We start from the raw sequence: 20,928 nt of genomic DNA, 5'->3' as shown, positions 1-20,928 counted from the left end.
GTTATTGGGTAACCACTTGTGAGAAAGGACACTCTGTGTCGTATGTGGATTTAGAACAACGACGGATAAGACCTACAGCGACTGTTATCTTGTTTTACCACTGTGGAATTTGTGGAATTCAACGTAATTGCCTTCTCTCGACATTCACCTTGGATTACAAATATCTCTCTCTCGATGAACTGAACTTTCATACTTCACCATCTCAAGACTTTGAGCTTGGTATTCCCTGAGCTGAGTGGTTTGGGAGTTATACTTACACATATGTGTACTCATAACACTTTTAACTTTTGATTATTTTGCTTAATTTGTTATATTATAAGTAGATACAAATAAAGACAGTGGTTTTAACATCAAAAATGGTAAAAGGGTTAACACTTCATTAAAAAAATAGCAGCCTGTTTTTCCGAAAGAAACTGCTGATGATCAACCAATGTACTAAGCCAGGGGTGGGCAAACTTTTTGCCTTGTGGGCCACAAAGGGTTCTAAAATTTGACAGGGGGGCCGGACCAGGAGCAGATGGACGGAGTGTTTTGGTAATACACCTCATAAGAGAAAATAAAATATCATGGGATATGTAGAAAACATGTGCTTTAATTTCAATTGAAAATGAACAAATGCATTACAACAAAATATCTGTCTTTGAAGTCCCATGGTATTTAGCTATTTATTGAAATGACTTTTAAAACACTGAAAATTAAATGAAAAAATACAGCTTTTTTTAATAGTAACAGTTATTATTTTAAAGCACTGAAAATTCTGTTATCCTTCAAGATATCATCATCATCACTCTCCTCCTGACTGTCTTTATTTCAAAAACGGTAGGAGATGCAGGTCTACTTGTCCTGCTCCTTCTTATTCAATTGTCCCCTGTGCCAAAACTCAACAACGACCAGCACAAGGACAGAACAGTGACAGGGCGCCAGTATGCGGAGCGCGTTATTTGATCTGGAGCGCATTTTTTTATTTTGAGAACGTACGTGCACCTGCGCACTACTCATGTCCATCACTTAACAGAAATGACATGTAACATGTAAGGCTTATTGAAAAAAATATTTTCAAATGCATTTTTACATAACACAACGAAGAAACTTATTTTTAATTTCAGTGGGAACAGTGTTGTTGGTCTCCCTTTTTAGCCAGCGCATCAAAGTCTGGATTTAGTTTTGTTGTGGTGAAAATGCCAGAATTGCGGGGGAAAAAACGTTAACAAGGTTTATTAATATAATTTCATCAAGTTCTGCAGGCCAGATTAAAAAGTTTAACGGGCCGCATATGGCCCCCGGGCTGTAGTTTGCCCATGCCTGTGCTAAGCCATGCTGAGCCATATTTCTTCTTGAGGGTAGCTAGCTAGGGTTTCAGGATGCTTATCTCCTTGTGCACTCATGCATAGAGATAGGACAGCTTCAGTCTGTTGTGTGTGTGTAAGCCATTATGAATATTTTGTAATTTGTCTTTAGGGCTGTCATGTAGTAAGTAGCTTTGGCTCCAGCCTGTCTTGTGTGGGTAGTATCTGGATGGATATATCTGCGGTGTAACGGGAATTGTTGGTCAGTTACTGGATTCGGTGGGAACAGTCATCGACTGTTCCTGTTTGAGCGACTAACTGTGTAAGCCCCGGGTACTTAGAATAAAGAGTTTGTACTTATACGGTCTCTGAGAGACTTTCTCTGGATTCGATTTCCACAGAATGGGAGTGGTTTTAAAGGGCTGGGCTGCTGGAAGCACAGTATCAGACCTGGACTGATTGCAACTGGGTCTGGCAGAGGCATAACTGGTTCTTCTGGGCACATTCAGTCTCACTCCAGCTGTTTCCTACCTTCCCTTGTACAGGTATGTAATGTCTAAAGGACCAGTGTTTGAGTGAATGAGACTCACCAAACTTTCTCTTCACTGAATCACTGGAATCTCCGAGTCAGATGGGTTCTCTCCAGTTGATGCTCTCAATCCTCGGGCTGGTTCACTTGTTGCTGTTCCCTCGTCTTCAGTCGTGGTTTGCTTCCAGTTGGGTTTTTCTTCCAATAAATCTCTCATCGCAGGTCTAACTTTAACCAGAGAGATAATGAAGCACATTAACAATAAAAAGGAGAACCAAACATTTCTGCTTAATGTTACTCTGAACAAATCTCACTGAAACTTAAACATTGAAGGCAATACAGTAATGATCTCAGTGAACAATCGGTTATTGTCCCTCACATGACACAAGACGATATGGGATCAGAAGGAGCCATCATTCAGTCACGGTAAGACATAAGGAACAGAATTAGGTGATTTGATCCATCTGATCTGCTCCACCACTCAACCATGGTTGATTTTTATTCCAACACCATATTCCTGTCTTCCTCCTGTAACCCTGTAGCTACTTAGCAATCTTGAATATATTAATCTCCGTCATAAATATACCCAAATGGCAGCCTCAGCCAAACTCTGCAGCAACAAATTCTACACTTCAGACACCTTTTGTCAAAAAATGTTTCTCAAATGAATTTTAACAGGAAGCATCTTTATTCTGAGACCGTGCTGTCAGATCACAGACTCACCGTCTAATGGAAACATCCTCTCCATGTCCACTGTATCCAGGCTTTTCAGCATTCGGTAGGTTTACTTAACCATACATCCCTCCACCACCCCCACCGTCCCCCTGAACTCCACCCCCACCATCCCTTTAAACTCCAGGTCCAGAACCATCAAATGCTCCTCATACATAAAGCCGATCATTCCTGAGATTATTCATGTGAACCTCATTAGCAACAACTGCACTGAACACATTTCCAGCAATAACAGACAAACTGGTACCAGGATAATTGACAGGGAAAAGTTGTGCTTCCTTTTCTGATGTACTATCACAGAATGAGTCATTTCCATTTCCACGTTAAATCAGGTCCATTTCAGGAAATATAAACCAGCCCAGGGTGAATGTAATAAAAAGAAGCTGGAATTACCAGAAACGGTCAGCAGGTAAGGAAGAGCTGCGGGGAGGGGAACAAACTTTACATATCAGGTTAATGACGTTTTGTCAGAATAACTTCAAACGTTTTAAGTTTTTAGTGCAGATCTCCAGCAACTTGAGATTCTGCTTGATTTCCACCGAATGACAGACTGGTGACAGTGAGGGGTGGGGGAATTTCCAAACACAGTTTGAACACCAGACTCACGGGTCTATTCCTACTGTTGTAAACTCGAAAAAGCCAGTCCGGAGACGTCAGAACACACCACAGCTACTGAATTAATGATACATACTACTGTATAAAAGATTCAAAAATGACAAAGTTAGAAGAAACAAAAAGAACTTTGTCATATATACTTTGACCCTCACCAAATTTTTAACAACACAGCATAGAAAGTTTCCCATCCGGATACTTCACGTTCTGCACGGTAACTGCTCCGCCCGAGACTGTGAGGAACGGCACAGACCTTCGGATACACAGCAGCACATCACAGAAACCATTCTCCACCCCGAGACTTCCCAGTCCCTCGGTAAAGCAGGCAGTGAAATCAAACCTGGGACGTTCTCCTTTCTCACCCACCCCAGTCCGAGAGAAGACACAACAGCCATAAAGCTCCAGGACAAATGTGAGGAGCCTCAGGAAACGAGGCGAGTTCGGAGAAGTTAATGAGACTCAGCGGCCAAAATCACACCACGTGATCTGGCGTCACAAAGCGGAGGGCGGGGCAAATCTGCGGCACACAGTCTCACGTGACCTGTTGGCGGGACTTCCATTTCAATTCTGCGGAAAAAGACAGCCTGGGCTCCTGGTTTGGATCGTTCAATGCAGATTAAGTGAAGTCAACACATTTCTGACGAGCCCAGATAGTTGGGAAACAAATGAATTCCTGGCCCACAGTTCAGGGCTCACGGCCAACATCGGATCTCCCCGCTCGGGATCGGTCTCAATACTCACCGAGGGAAAGTGATATTATCGGCCCACAGACAGTGATCCCGACGGAAGAGACGAGTCTTTCCCGAACACACAGCCGACCCACTTCAGCTCTGTGCGGAGAGGAAAACACCGTCCACCCGGAGACTGTGAACATGCGCGAAGAGATTGTTACATCATCGGGAGGCGGGGCCTCCGAAACAGACGCGCAGATGCTGCCCATCTGCGGTTAAATGGGAGGGGCAAACGGGATCACGTGTCAGGATTGGTGACACCGCCCCCCCCCCCCCCCCCAGGCAGAGACTCCAGCTACTCATTAGTCTGTGGAAAGAAGCAAACTTGCCGCTCACATCTCCTCTCACCTTAAATGTATTAGACATTTCAACCCCAGGAAAAATATATCGTCTGTCCACTCTCATCTATTCCTCTCCTCATCTTATAAACGTCCATCCAGTCTCACCTCAGCCTGCGCCGCTCTGGAGAAATCAACACAAGTTTGTCCAGCCTCTCGTTATAGCTCATGCCCTCTAATCCAGGCAGTGTCCTGGTAAACCTCTTCTGCGCCCTGTCCAAAGCCCCGACATCCTTCCGAGAATGGGGGCGACCAGAGCTGTATGAAACACTCCAGATGTGGTCTAACTAGTTTTATAAAACTGTGTTACGAACTGTAACGTTTTAGAAACGAACCAGCAGCAACAAAGTTCACACTGGAGTCTGGTTTTGATGTTAAAACCACTCTCTTTATTAGTATATACTTATAATATAGTAACTTAACAAAATAAAGGGAAGTTGACAGAGTTAAGTGTATATATGTATAAATATAACTCCCAGACTATCGATCGTGAGGGAACAAAGCTCAGAGTCTTGAGATGGTAAAGTAGGAAAGTTCAGAAATCCACGGAATAAATGATGGGAGAGAGATATTTGTAATCCAGGGTGAAACGTAGAGAAAAGGCCGTTACTTCAAAATAACCATCGACGAAGTTCTTATCCGTTGAATCCGTCCACATACGAGTTATCAGCGAAAGTAACCTGTCACAGGAATACCGTCTTCCAGGGGTTACCACACAACATACCCAGGCAAGGGTTAATACAAGATATTCCAAAATCCACTCCTATGGATTATACGAAGTGACAGCCACACACATTCGTTGTGGTTCCGTGTACCGATGATCAACCCACTCTTGTGGGCATAGGAGAGATCCAAGCCTCAGCTGCGACTAACTGAAGCGATCAGCTTTTCCAGTCTCTCTCTCTCTCTCTTTAGACTGGCCGACTGCCTGTCTGCAGATCGCTCTCTCTCTCTTATGGTTCAGTCCACAGTCAGCGCTGTCAGCCTGTGACTGACGTCATAGTCCCGCCTCCTTGGAGTCTAAGATCCCTCTGATCATCGACACTGTTCAGTGTTTTGCATTTAACAGTGTACTGTCGCAATAATTAGTCATACCGAGCTGCCAAGATGATCATCACTAATCAAATCTCACTGAGATTTCTCAGGTCCTGTTGAATTTATTGCCAAGTGCACAAGTACGGGAAGGTACAGGTACAGAGAAACACTGACTTGTGGCAGCATCACAGGCAAGTACATTCAGATAACACACGGAACACAAAATATACGATTCTCTGTCAGTAACAATCTGTAAATATGTTTTATGTCATTAACGATATATAAAATATATTGTGTCATGATCAATATTAAAATGTGCATTTTGTGTCAATAACAGACTTGGAAATGTTGAATTTCGTCCCTGTCTCCATTCTTCCTATAATCCACAACCAGCTCCTTTGTTTTTGTCACAATGAGGGAGAGGTTGTTTTCTTGACACCACTGTGTCGGGGTGATGACTTCTTCTCTGTCGGCTGCCTCGTTATTATCTGAGATTAGGCCAGTCAGTGCAGTGTAGTCAGCAAATTTAACTAACAGATTGGAGCTGTGGGTGGCGACACATCATGGGAATACAGAGAGTAAAGGAGGCGGCAAAGAGACACCCCTGTGGAGTATGTGTGCTGAGGGTCAGAGAGACAGAGGTGAGGGAACCCACTCTTACCACCTGCCGCCGATTTGACAGGAAGTCCAGGATCCAGCTACACAAGGCAGGGTGAAGGCCGAGGTCTCTGAGCTTCATGTCGATACTTCACGCCTTTGTATGGCTACTGCTCTGCCCATGACTGCAAGGAACGGCAGAGAACTTTAGAAAGCAGAGAACATCAGGGAAACAAGCCTCCCCCCCATGGACTCTTCCTACACTTTCCCTGCCTCGGAAAAGCAGTCCCTCAAAGACCCTCACAACCTGGACATTCTTGCTGCAAACCCGCTCCCCCATCGGGGAAGAGATACAAAAGCCTTAAAGCGCGTAACACCAGGCTCAAGGACGGTTTCCTGTCTACAGCTACAAGCCAAATGAATGATAAAATGGATTCGACCTCACAATGTAACTCGACGTGACCCTGCACCATATGTCTATCTGCACTGCACTTTCTCTGCAGCCATAATGCTCGGTTACAGTTATTGTTTTGCTAGTTTCATTTTTCATTTTTAGAATCTTTTTTATTGATACATAATCTACTACAGCTATAAAATTATTCAAAACTTCAATAGATTAATATGTATACAATTAATAAAGCTGAAAAAACTGATCGTAAAATATAAAAATGGATATATATATATAGAAAAATAAGGGGAAAAAGTAACCCATCTAACTCGGAAAAAAACCCAGTAACCACAAAAAAAGGGGAAAAAATCCATTAGGAATGAACCCTCCGGACCAATACGTTTGACCATCATCTAAGTTTTTTTTAAAAAGAATCATCAACCGCCATTTCATATTTATAAAAAAAATTGAACGGAAACCATATAGCATAATTCAAATTAAATGATAATATTTGGCAAAGGAACCTCATCTTCTCTCAAAATCGAATCGAGGAACAAAAGTTCTACTTCTATTTTTTCCAAACTGAGATATAACATTCCTTGAGAAAACCATTCAATTAATGTAGGGGAAGAAATATCTTTGTATTTTAATAAAATAGCCCTTCTTGTCAGTAGTGTAACAAATGCAATTACATGTTGATCTGAAGATGAAATACCCTGAATATGATGTGGAACTATTCCAAATAGAACAGTCAATCTATTAGGTTGTAAATTAATTTTCTGAGTTTTAGAACTTGTTGAAAATAAAGATTTCCATAATGATTTTAATGAAGAACATGACCAGAACATATGTGACAAAGTAGCTACTTCAGTTTTACATCTACCACAGCATTTGTCTATACTAGGAAATATTTTAGATAGTCTCCCCTTTGTTAAATAATAACGGTGAGCAATTTTAAATTGAATTAAACAGTGGTTGGCTCATACAGAAGAATTTACGTTTTTCAAAACTCGAATCCAATCTTCATTAACAGAGGTCATATTAAATTCTCTCTCCCAATCTTATTTAATCTTTAGTGATATGTTCTCTTTTTGTAACAAAAATAAATTATAAATTCTGCTAATGGAACCTTTCACTAAGGGATTCAGTTTCAAAATGGTATCCAACAAATCAGTTTCTTGTAAATATGGAAACTTAGGTAAACATGTTTGTAAGAAATGTTTCACCTGAACATATTGCAAAAATGTGTATGAGCGAGAGAAAATTTGTAAATTAACTCTTCAAAGGTCATCAATCGATCATCACAAAATAAATCCGTAAAACAAATGGATCCCTTTATTTTTCCATAGGAGAAAAATGGGGTCAGTTGTTGAAGGTTTAAATGAAAAGTTTCGATATAAAAAACTAGACAAATTGTTTAAAATTTTAAAAGAAACGAAACTGAACCCAAATCCGTAGGGATTGTTTAATAACCGGGTAAAGATGTAAACTTGGAATTTTAGAGAGCTGTAAAGGTAAGGGAGCTCCTAAAATTGAAGTTAAATGAAATTGTTTAACAGCTTTTAATTCCAAATCAATCCAAAATGATTTTTGGTTCTCATCAAGCCAATATAACCAAAAACATAATTGTCTAATACTCACAGTCCAATTAAATTCACAGTCTTAAATTCGGAAGTGCAAGTCCACCATCTTTTTTAGATTTGTGTAAATGATACTTATTAATTCTTGGTCTCTTATTGTTCCAAATAAAGGAAGAAATAAGAGAGTCAATTTGATCGATTTTTTTTAGTTAAAAAGATAGGTATATTTTGGAAAATATATAAAAATCTAGGTAAAATCATCATTTTCACAGCATGAATACGACCTATTAAAGAAAAAGTAAGTGGATTCCATCTAGAAAATAGTTGTTTCATGGAGTCCATTAAAGGAACTACGTTCGCTTTATAGAGATCTTTATATTTTTTAGTAATTATAATAGCTAGATATCTAAACGTATTAACAGTTCTAAAAGGAATACCATCATATATACTAACATGGACATTTAATGGAAACAATTCGCTTTTATTCAAGTTAAGTTTATATCCTGAAATGTACCAAAATATTTAAGTACTTCCAAAACATTAGGAATTGATTCCTCAAGACTTGAAATAAAAGCCAAAAGATCATCTGCATAAAGAGAAATCTTATGTATGATTCCATTCATAGAGATACCATGAATACTTTTAGCTTCACGTAGTGTTATAGCTAAAGGCTCCAATACAAGATTAAATAATAAAGGGGTTAAAGGACATCCCTGTCTAGTGCCACGAGAAAGTGAGAAAAAAGAAGAGCTGCAGTTATTAGTAATGACAAGCTCAAGGACGGCTTCCTGTCTGTGGTTAGAAGCCAAATGAATGATAAAATGGACTCGGCCTCACAATGTAACTCGACGTGACCCTGCACCATATGTCTATCTGCACTGCACTTTCTCTGCAGCCAGAATGCTTTGTTACAGTGATTGTTCTGTCGTATATCAGCTCAATGTACTGTTGTAATGTATCGATCTGTGTGGATGGTACGTCAGGCAAAGTTATCACTGTAGCTCAGTACGTGATGATAATAAACAAATTCCCCATTTTAATTGTGTGGAAATGTAAGAGACTGATTTTCTGCTCTGGAACCACAGAAGGAAACTGAACTGTTTTCATTTCTGAACTGAACTGAACTGTTGTCCAGCCTTTGGTTATACCTCGTGCTCTCTAATCCAGGCAGTATCCTGGGAAACCTCTTCTGCGCCCTCTCAAAAGCCCCGACATCCTTCCGAGAATGGGGGCGACCAGAACTGCATGAAACTCTCCAGATTTGGTCTAACTAGTTTTATAAAACTGTTGTTACGAACTGTGACGTTTTAGAAACGAACCAACAACAATAGAGTTCACACTGGAGTCTGATTTTGATGTTAAAACCACTCTGTTTATTAGTATCTACTTATAACCTAGTAAATTAACGAAGTAAAGGAAAGTTTACAGTGTTAAGTGTATATATGTGTAAATATAATTCCCAGGCTAACGAGCCTGAGGGAACAACGGTCAGAGCCTTGAGATGGTAAAGTAGCAAAGTTCAGTAATCCACTGAATAAATGACGGGTGAGAGATATTTGTAATCCAGGGTGGGTTAACACAAAATATTCCAAAATCCACTCCTATGGATTATACGAAGTGACAGCCACACACATTCGTTGTGGTTCCGTGTACCGATGATCAACCCACTCTTGTGGGCATAGGAGAGTTCCAAGCCTCGGCTGCGACTAACTGAAGCGATCAGCTTTTCCAGTTTCTCTCTCTCTTTAGACTGGCCGACTGCCTGTCTGCAGATCGCTCTCTCTCTTATGGTTCAGTCCACAGTCAGCGCTGTCAGCCTCTGACTGACGTCATAGCCCCGCCTCCTTGGAGTCTGAGATCCCTCTGATCATCGACACTGTTCAGGGTTTTGCATTTAACAGTGTACTGTCTCATACATTCGACCTACCGAGCTGCCAAGATGATCATCACTAATCAAATCTCACTGAGATTTCTCAGGTCCTGTTGAATTTATTGCCAAGTGCACAAGTACGATTCTCTGTCAGTAACAATCTATAAATATGTTTTATGTCATTAACGATATATAAAATACATTTTGTCATGATCAATATTAAAATGTGCATTTTGTGTCAACAACAGACTTGGAAATGTTGAATTTGATACCTGTCTCCATTCCTTCTCTAATCCACAACCAGCTCCTTTGTTTTTGTCACAATGAGGGAGAGGTTGTTTTCTTGACACCACTGTGTCGGGGTGATGACTTCTTCTCTGTCGGCTGCCTCGTTATTATCTGAGATTAGGCCAGTCAGTGCAGTGTAGTCAGCAAATTTAACTAACAGATTGGAGCTGTGGGTGGCGACACATCATGGGAATACAGAGAGTAAAGGAGGCGGCAAAGAGACACCCCTGTGGAGTATGTGTGCTGAGGGTCAGAGAGACAGAGGTGAGGGAACCCACTCTTACCAGCTGCCGGCGATCTGACAGGAAGTCCAGGATCCAGCTACACAAGGCAGGGTGAAGGCCGAGGTCTCTGAGCTTCATGTCGATACTTCACGCCTTTGTATGGCTACTGCTCTGCCCATGACTGCAAGGAACGGCAGAGAACTTTAGAAAGCAGAGAACATCAGAGAAACAAGCCTCCCCTCCATGGACTCTTCCTACACTTCCCCTGCCTCGGAAAAGCAGTCCCTCAAAGACCCTCACAACCTGGACATTCTTGCTGCAAACCCGCTCCCAAATCGGGGAAGAGATAAAAAAGCCTTAAAGCGCGTAACACCAGGTTCAAGGACGGCTTCCTGTCTGTGGTTATAAGCCAAATGAATGATAAAATGGACTCGGCCTCACAATGTATCTCGACGTGACCCTGCACCATATGTCTATCTGCACTGCACTTTCTCTGCAGCCATAATGCTCGGTTACAGTTATTGTTTTGCTAGTTTCATTTTTCATTTTTAGAATCTTTTTTATTGATACATAATCTACTACAGCTATAAAATTATTCAAAACTTCAATAGATTAATATGTATACAATTAATAAAGCTGAAAAAACTGATCGTAAAATATAAAAATGGATATATATATATAGAAAAATAAGGGGAAAAAGTAACCCATCTAACTCGGAAAAAAACCCAGTAACCACAAAAAAAGGGGAAAAAATCCATTAGGAATGAACCCTCCGGACCAATACGTTTGACCATCATCTAAGTTTTTTTAAAAAGAATCATCAACCGCCATTTCATATTTATAAAAAAAAAATGAACGGAAACCATATAGCATAATTCAAATTAAATGATAATATTTGGCAAAGGAACCTCATCTTCTCTCAAAATCGAATCGAGGAACAAAAGTTCTACTTCTATTTTTTCCAAACTGAGATATAACATTCCTTGAGAAAACCATTCAATTAATGTAGGGGAAGAAATATCTTTGTATTTTAATAAAATAGCCCTTCTTGTCAGTAGTGTAACAAATGCAATTACATGTTCATCTGAAGGTGAAATACCCTGAATATGATGTGGAGCTATTCCAAATAGAACAGTCAATCTATTAGGTTGTAAATTAATTTTCTGAGTTTTAGAACTTGTTGAAAATAAAGATTTCCATAATGATTTTAATGAAGAACATGACCAGAACATATGTGACAAAGTAGCTACTTCAGTTTTACATCTACCACAGCATTTGTCTATACTAGGAAATATTTTAGATAGTCTCCCCTTTGTTAAATAATAACGGTGAGCAATTTTAAATTGAATTAAACAGTGGTTGGCTCATACAGAAGAATTTACGTTTTTCAAAACTCGAATCCAATCTTCATTAACAGAGGTCATATTAAATTCTCTCTCCCAATCTTATTTAATCTTTAGTGATATGTTCTCTTTTTGTAACAAAAATAAATTATAAATTCTGCTAATGGAACCTTTCACTAAGGGATTCAGTTTCAAAATGGTATCCAACAAATCAGTTTCTTGTAAATATGGAAACTTAGGTAAACATGTTTGTAAGAAATGTTTCACCTGAACATATTGCAAAAATGTGTATGAGCGAGAGAAAATTTGTAAATTAACTCTTCAAAGGTCATCAATCGATCATCACAAAATAAATCCGTAAAACAAATGGATCCCTTTATTTTTCCATAGGAGAAAAATGGGGTCAGTTGTTGAAGGTTTAAATGAAAAGTTTCGATATAAAAAACTAGACAAATTGTTTAAAATTTTAAAAGAAACGAAACTGAACCCAAATCCGTAGGGATTGTTTAATAACCGGGTAAAGATGTAAACTTGGAATTTTAGAGAGCTGTAAAGGTAAGGGAGCTCCTAAAATTGAAGTTAAATGAAATTGTTTAACAGCTTTTAATTCCAAATCAATCCAAAATGATTTTTGGTTCTCATCAAGCCAATATAACCAAAAACATAATTGTCTAATACTCACAGTCCAATTAAATTCACAGTCTTAAATTCGGAAGTGCAAGTCCACCATCTTTTTTAGATTTGTGTAAATGATACTTATTAATTCTTGGTCTCTTATTGTTCCAAATAAAGGAAGAAATAAGAGAGTCAATTTGATCGATTTTTTTTAGTTAAAAAGATAGGTATATTTTGGAAAATATATAAAAATCTAGGTAAAATCATCATTTTCACAGCATGAATACGACCTATTAAAGAAAAAGTAAGTGGATTCCATCTAGAAAATAGTTGTTTCATGGAGTCCATTAAAGGAACTACGTTCGCTTTATAGAGATCTTTATATTTTTTAGTAATTATAATAGCTAGATATCTAAACGTATTAACAGTTCTAAAAGGAATACCATCATATATACTAACATGGACATTTAATGGAAACAATTCGCTTTTATTCAAGTTAAGTTTATATCCTGAAAATGTACCAAAATATTTAAGTACTTCCAAAACATTAGGAATTGATTCCTCAAGACTTGAAATAAAAGCCAAAAGATCATCTGCATAAAGAGAAATCTTATGTATGATTCCATTCATAGAGATACCAAGAATACTTTTAGCTTCACGTAGTGTTATAAATAAAGGCTCCAATACAAGATTAAATAATAAAGGGCTTAAAGGACATCCCTGTCTAGTGCCACGAGAAAGTGAGAAAAAGAAGAGCTGCAGTTATTAGTAATGACAAGCTCAAGGGCGGCTTTCTGTCTGTGGTTATAAGCCAAATGAATGATAAAATGGACTCGGCCTCACAATGTAACTCGACGTGACTCTGCACCATATGTCTATCTGCACTGCACTTTCTCTGCAGCCATAATGCTTTGTTACAGTGATTGTTCTGTCGTATATCAGCTCAATGTACTGTTGTAATATATCGATCTGTGCGGATGGTACGTCAGGCAAAGTTATCACTGTAGCTCAGTACGTGATGATAATAAACAAATTCCCCATTTTAATTGTGTGGAAATATTAGACAGACTGATTTTCTGCTCTGTAACCACAGAAGGAAACTGAACTGTTTTCATTTCTGAACTGAACTGTTGTCCAGCCTTTCGTTATAGCTCGTGCTCTCTAATCCAGGCAGTATCCTGGTAAACCTCTTCCCCGCCCTCTCCAAAGCCCCGACATCCTTCCGAGAATGGGGGCGACCAGAACTGCATGAAACACTCCAGATGTGGTCTAACTAGTTTTATAAAACTGTTGTTACGAACTGTGACGTTTTAGAAACGAACCAACAACAATAGAGTTCACACTGGAGTCTGATTTTGATGTTAAAACCACTCTGTTTATTAGTATCTACTTATAACCTAGTAAATTAACGAAGTAAAGGAAAGTTTACAGTGTTAAGTGTATATATGTGTAAATATAATTCCCAGGCTAACGAGCCTGAGGGAACAAAGCTCAGAGTCTTGAGATGGTAAAGTAGGAAAGTTCAGTAATCCACTGAATAAATGACGGGTGAGAGATATTTGTAATCCAGGGTGGGTTAACACAAAATATTCCAAAATCCACTCCTATGGATTATACGAAGTGACAGCCACACACATTCGTTGTGGTTCCGTGTACCGATGATCAACCCACTCTTGTGGGCATAGGAGAGTTCCAAGCCTCGGCTGCGACTAACTGAAGCGATCAGCTTTTCCAGTTTCTCTCTCTCTTTAGACTGGCCGACTGCCTGTCTGCAGATCGCTCTCTCTCTTATGGTTCAGTCCACAGTCAGCGCTGTCAGCCTCTGACTGACGTCATAGCCCCGCCTCCTTGGAGTCTGAGATCCCTCTGATCATCGACACTGTTCAGGGTTTTGCATTTAACAGTGTACTGTCTCATACATTCGACCTACCGAGCTGCCAAGATGATCATCACTAATCAAATCTCACTGAGATTTCTCAGGTCCTGTTGAATTTATTGCCAAGTGCACAAGTACGATTCTCTGTCAGTAACAATCTATAAATATGTTTTATGTCATTAACGATATATAAAATACATTTTGTCATGATCAATATTAAAATGTGCATTTTGTGTCAACAACAGACTTGGAAATGTTGAATTTGATACCTGTCTCCATTCCTTCTCTAATCCACAACCAGCTCCTTTGTTTTTGTCACAATGAGGGAGAGGTTGTTTTCTTGACACCACTGTGTCGGGGTGATGACTTCTTCTCTGTCGGCTGCCTCGTTATTATTTGAGACTAGGACAGTCAGTGTAGTGTCGTCAGCAAATTTAATTAGCAGATTGGAGCTGTGGGTGGCGACACAAGTCATGGGTGCACAGAGTAAAGTAAGGGGCAAGAAGCCAACCCTGTGGGGTATGTGTGCTGGTGGTCATAGAGAGAGAGAGAGGTGCGCGAGCTCATTCTTACCACCTGCCGGCGATCTGACAGGAAGTCCAGGATCCAGCTACACAAGGCAGGATGAAGGCCGAGGTCTCTGAGCTTCATGTCGATACTTCACGCCTTCGTATGGCTACTGCTCTGCCCATGACTGCAAGGAACTGCAGAGAACATCAGAGAAACAAGCCTCCCCTCCATGGACTCTTCCTACACTTCCCCTGCCTCGGAAAAGCAGGTCATGTACTTAAAGATCCTCACAGCCTGGACATTCTTGCTGCAAACCCGCTCCCCCATCGGGGAAGAGATACAAAAGCCTTAAAGCGCGAACCACCCGGCTCAAGGACGGCTTCCTGTCTGTGGTTATAAGCCAAATGAATGATAAAATGGACTCGGTCTCACAATGTAACTCGACGTGACCCTGCACCATATGTCTATCTGCACTGCACTATCTCTGCAGCCATAATGCTTTGTTACATTGTTGCTTTGTCATTTTTATTTTTAGAATGTTTTTTTACTAGTACATAATCTTCTACAGCTATAGAATGAAACAAGTCTTCAATAGATTAATATGTATAAAATTAATAAAGCTGAAGACAAAACTAATCGTAAAATATGAATATGGAAAATATATATAGGAAAAAGGAACCCTATCTAACTAGGGGGAGAAACCCACTAACTACAAAAAAGGGAAAAAACCATTAAGAATCAACCCCCCTGAGCAATACGTTTAACCATCATCTAAATATAAAAATAGAATCATCAACCGCCATTTCATATTTATAAAAAAATTAAATTGGAAGGAAACCATATAGCATAATTCAAATTAAATGATAATATTTGGAAAAAGAACCCCATCTTCTCACAAAATCGAATCGAGGATCAAAAGTTCTACTTCTAATTTTTTCAAACTAAGACATAACATTCCTTGAGAAAACCATTCAATTAATGTAGGGGAAGAAAAATCTTTCCATTTTAATAAAATAGCCCTTCTTGTCAGTAGCGTAACAAATGCAATTACTTGTTGACCTGAAGATGAAATACCCTGAATCTGATGTGGAGCTATTCCAAATAGAACAGTCAACCTATTAGGTAGTAAATTAATTTTCAGAGCTTTAGAACTTGTTGAAAATAAAGACTTCCAAAACGATTTTAATGATGAACATGACCAGAACATATGTGACAATGTAGCAACTTCAGTTTTATATATATCACAGCATTTGTCAATACTAGAAATATTTAAGATAGTTAATAATATAAATAATTATTGTTAAATAATAACGGTGAAGAATTTTAAATTGAATTGGCACATATAGAAGAAGAATTTCCGTTTTTCAAAACTCGAAGCCAATCTTCATTAACAAAGGCCATATTAAGTTCTCTCTCCCAATCTTGTTTAATCTTTAGTGATAGGTTCGCTTTTTGTAACAAAAATAAGTTATACATTCTGCTAATGGAAACTTTCTCGAAGGGATTCAATTTCAAAATGGTATCGAACAAATCAGATTCTTGTAAATATGGAAACTTAGGTAAACATTGTTGTAAAAAATGTCGAAACTGAACATATTGCAAAAAATGTGTATGAGTGAGAGAAAATTTGTTAATTAACTCTTCAAAGGTCATCAATCGACCATCACAAAATAAATCTGTAAAAGAATGGATCCCTTTATTTTTCCATAGGAGAAAAATGGGGACAGTTGTTGAAGGTTTAAATGAAATGTTTCGATACAAAAAACTGGACAACTAAATTGTTTCAAATTTAAAAAAATTACGAAACTGAACCCAAATCGGTCGGCATTGTTTAATAAACGGGTAAAGATATAAATTTGGAATTTTAGAGAGCTGTAAAGGTAATGGAGCTCCTAATATTGAAGTTAAATGAAATTGTTTAACAGCTTTTAATTCCAAATCAACCCATAATGCTTTTTGGTTCTTATCAAGCCAATATAACCAAAAACACAATTCTCTAATATTCACAGCCCAATAATACAGTCTTAAATTAGAAAGCGCAAGTCCACAATATTTTTTTTAGATTTTTGTAAATGATACTTATTAATTCTTGGTCTCTTATTGTTCCAAATAAAGGAAGAAATAAGAGAGTCAATTTGATTGAAAATTTTTTTAGTTAAAAAGATATGTATACCAAACAAGGCAGTAAGGGGATTTGGGTCAAATTGGACCCTAAAAAGTAGTGAAAAGGTATGGAATACTTCCCGCCAAAACTTTTCAATTGTAGGGCAAAACCAAAACATATGAATTAAAGAGGCATCAGCAGAATTGCATTTATTACAAAGTGGAGAAACATTCAGATAAAAACTGGACAGCTTCTGTTTAGAAACGTAAGCTCTATGAACCACTTTAAATTGTAGAAGAGAATGACGAGCACAGAAAGATGATTTATTAACCCGTTTAAGAATTTTATTCCATCTATCATCAGAAATCTGACAGTTTAGGTCATCCACCCAAGCTTTTTTTATTTAATCTAAAAAGTCTTGTCTAGAATCAATCATCAAGTTATAGATACCGGTAATAGAACCATTAACAAATGGTTTTAAATTAAAAATATGGAAATATGGAAACTTAGGTAAATATTGCTGTTAAAAATATCCAAACTGAACATATTGCTGAAAATGTGTATGAGCAAGAGAAAATTTGTTAAATAACTCTTCAAAGGTCTTCAGTCGACAATCACAAAATAAATCTGTAAAAGATTGGATCCCTTTATTTTTCCATAGGAAGAAAATAGGGTCAGTTGTTGAAGGTTTAAATGAAATGTTTCGATATAAAAATCTAGACAACTTAAATTGTTTAAATTTTTTTAAAAAACGAAACTGAACACAAATCCGTAGGGATTGTTTAATAACCGGGTAAAGAGTTAAATTTGGAATTATAGAGAGCTGTATAGGTAATGGAGCTCCTAAAATTGAAATTAAATAAAGTTGTTTAACAGCTTTTAATTCCAAATCAACCCATAATGATTTTTGGTTCTTACCAAGCCAATATAACCAAAAACATAATTGTCTAATACTCACAGCCCAATTAAATTCACAGTCTTAAATTAGGAAGTGCAAGTCCACCATCTTTTTTAGATTTGTGTAAATGATACTTATTAATTCTTGGTCTCTTATTGTTCCAAATAAAGGAAGAAATAAGAGAGTCAATTTGATCGAATTTTGTTTTAGTTAAAAAGATATATATATATTTTCGAAAATATATAAAAATCTAGGTAAAAATTATCATTTTCACAGCATGAATACGACCTATTAAAGAAAAAGTAAGTGGATTCCATCTAGAAAATAGTTGTCTCATGGAGTCCTTTAAAGGAACTACGTTCGCTTTATAGAGATCTTTATATTTTTTAGTAATTATAATAGCTAGATATCTAAATGTATTAACAATTCTAAAAGGAATACCATCATATATACTAACATGGACATTTAATAGAAACAATTCGCTTTTATTCAAGTTAAGTTTATATCCTGAAAATGTACCAAAATATTGAAGTGCTTCCAAAACATTAGGAATTGATTCCTCAAGACTTGAAATAAAAACCAAAAGATCATCTGCATAAAGAGAGATCTTATGTATGGTTCCATTCATAGAGATACCATGAATACTTTTAGCTTCACGTAGTGTTATAAATAAAGGCTCCAATACAAGATTAAACAATAAAGGGCTTAAAGGACATCCCTGTCTAGTGCCACGAGAAAGTGAGAAAAAAGAAGAGCTGCAGTTATTAGTAATGACAAGCTCAAAGGCGGCTTCCTGTCTGTGTTTATAAGCCAAATGAATGATAAAATGGACTCGGCCTCACAATGTAACTCGACGTGACCCTGCACCATACGTCTATCTGCACTGCACTGTCTCTGCAGCCATTATGCTTTGTTCCAGTTATTGTTATAGCTCGTGCTCTCTAATCCAGGCAGTATCCTGGGAAACCGCTTCTGCGCCCTGTCCAAAGCCCCGACATCCTTCCGAGAATGGGGGCGACCAGAACTGTGTGAAACACTCCAGATTTGGTCTAACTAGTTTTATAAAACTGTTGTTACGAACTGTGACGTTTTAGAAACGAACCAACAACAATAGAGTTCACACTGGAGTCTGGCTTTGATGTTAAAACCACTTTCTTTATGAGTATCTACTTGTCATATAGTAACTTAACGAAGTAAAGGAAAGTTTCCACTGTTAAGTGCATATATGTGTAAGTATAACTCCCAGACTATCCACCCTGAGGGAATAATGCTCAGAGTCTTGAGATGGTAAAGTAGGACAGTTCAGAAATCCACGGAATAAATGACGGGAAAGAGATATTTGTAATCCAGGGTGAAACGTAGAGAAACGGCCGTTACTTCAAAATACCGTCGTCGAAGTTCTTATCCGTTGAATCCGTCCACATACGAGTTATCAGCGAAAATGACCTGTCGCAGGAATACCGTCTTCCAGGGGTTACCACACAACATACCCAGGCAAGGGTTAACACAAGATATTCCAAAATCCACTTCTATGGATTATACGAAGTGACAGCCACACACATTCGTTGTGGTTCCGTGTACCGATGATCAACCCACTCTTGTGGGCAGAGGAGATTTCCAAGCCTCAGCTGCGACTAATTGAAGCTATCAGTTTTTCCAGTCTCTCTCTCTCTCTCTCTCTCTCTCTCTCTCTCTCTCTCTCTCTCTCTCTCTCTCTCTCTCTCTCTTTAGACTGGCCGACTGCCTGTCTGCAGATCGCTCTCTCTCTCTTATGGTTCAGTCCACAGTCAGCGCTGTCAGCCTGTGACTGACGTCATAGCCCCGCCTCCTTGGAGTCTGCGATCCCTCTGATCATCGACACTGTTCAGCAAATCTAATTAGCAGATTGGAACCCGACACTGCAGCCCCACATTGCACTATGTACTGATTGCAAAGCTACGAAATTGCATGTGAATAGTCTCCCCTCCCCCAACTCCAGTCTTTATGCGTCACTGGGACATCTCACATCTCGCTGCCTCCGCCAGGACATTAAACTGTGAACAACTGTGGTCAGGGACTGATCTCTGGGGTACTCCAAACGCTACCTCCTTCCAGGCTGAAAACAACCCACTCATCCAGACACACACTACCGGCAGTTTATCGATCTCCAACGAAAAAGCCTAATCACCTACTCCTGAGCTTCAATACCATTGTTGACTCTGAGTTTACCACCGTCAAATGCCGGGAGGGACATAATAATCAGAAAGCCTCTATCACAGCCGTGTAAATAAAATGTGATCTCAGTGGGTGTGTGGCGCATGCTCAGAATGGGAAGGAGACAGTCAAACTGAGCCAAGTCACAGACTGATGAAGGGGAGGAATGATCCATTTTGATACAGAGAGGGAAGCAGAAAGTTTGATATTGTGCCTGGTGCCGAAAACTGCGGTCAGTTTGAAGATGAAGTATTATTCCTCCAAATTGTTTGGAGCTGTGACAGAGTTTTTATCAGAAGGCACCATGGGGACTAAAATTACCTGAGTTGAAATGTTGTCCTTCCCCTCCTACTGGCATTGCATGGAGTAGACGTGGTTCTCGAACAGCTTCGTTCTTTTTAAGTTACTGAATCCAATCTGCGTTGATGTCTCGTACTAAAACTTCTGGAAAAAAGAAGAGGATCCTTCTGTGACTGTGGAAGCTATTGCGGAGCTAATTCGGAAAGCTCAGAGCGAAACGTCTGAACCACATTCGGATGTGTGTTTAAAGGTTACCACAGAGCTTAAACGAATGGAGATTCTGCTGCAGACTATTCAAAACACTTTACAGGAACAGACTACTCTGATTCAGGAACCTGAAGATGCTTTAACGAGACTCGATACTAAGACGGATGAGTTGGGGAAGTTCGGAGATAAACAATCGAAAATCGTTGAATCTCTAAGACAAAAGATTGTCGCCTTGAGAATAGATCAAGAAGGAACAATATACGAATTTTGGGTCTTCCTGAGTTGGTCGAAGGCAACCGACCTTCAGAATTTTTTGCAAAGCTCTTGGCTGGTATGTTTTCTGACGTTTTGGAGACTCCGCCCAGAATAGACCGGGTACACCGAGCCCCAGTGTTTAAATCCTCTTCTCAGCAGAAACCTCGACCTGTCATCATTGCGTTTCTTGAAAAGAAAGGTTACTATAATTCGCCATCTCGTCGGGTAGGTATGATTAACTTTGAAGGTGATAAGATAAGACTGGTCGAAGATTATTTGCCCGGGGTATTAAATGAACGTTTTAAGTATTAAAAAAGTCATGGCTGAGTTATATAACGAAGGTTATAAACCTTCACTAAATTACCCCGCTCGTTTCAAAAACATTTTGTAAAATGTAATGTTGCCCTTCATCCACTG

General features: G+C 38.8%; 3 protein-coding genes across 13 annotated transcripts in view; 1 reads left to right on the top strand and 2 right to left on the bottom strand.

Annotated features, from left to right (window-relative positions):
• LOC140721795 (uncharacterized) overlaps positions 1-20,928 on the bottom strand; it is a 287,528-nt gene that overhangs the window by 106,859 nt on the left and 159,741 nt on the right. The window lies entirely within an intron of this gene.
• The window catches only part of LOC140721797 (uncharacterized), a 136,676-nt gene that overhangs the window by 14,138 nt on the left and 101,610 nt on the right, over positions 1-20,928 (bottom strand). For 3 of the 6 annotated variants that reach the window (XM_073036603.1, XM_073036605.1, XM_073036607.1), the window contains exons 1-2: positions 3,901-4,056; positions 1,877-2,043 (exon numbers count right to left, since the gene is read on the bottom strand). The exons of 1 other annotated variant lie outside the window; for it this stretch is intronic. The gene's annotated coding sequence lies outside the window, so the exon portion shown is untranslated. Of the gene's footprint in view, positions 1-1,876; positions 2,044-3,499; positions 3,588-3,900; positions 4,057-20,928 lie in introns of those variants that run through there. 2 more of the 6 variants (XM_073036606.1, XM_073036608.1) reach the window with 2 other exon arrangements.
• The window catches only part of LOC140721794 (uncharacterized), a 141,491-nt gene that overhangs the window by 67,966 nt on the left and 52,597 nt on the right, over positions 1-20,928 (top strand). The gene's annotated exons all lie outside the window — the stretch shown is intronic.

Source organism: Hemitrygon akajei, unplaced genomic scaffold (assembly GCF_048418815.1).
Source record: "Hemitrygon akajei unplaced genomic scaffold, sHemAka1.3 Scf000061, whole genome shotgun sequence".
In the NCBI taxonomy this organism is placed as follows: Eukaryota; Metazoa; Chordata; class Chondrichthyes; order Myliobatiformes; family Dasyatidae; genus Hemitrygon; species Hemitrygon akajei.
This window is presented reverse-complemented; position numbering and strand designations above follow the sequence as displayed.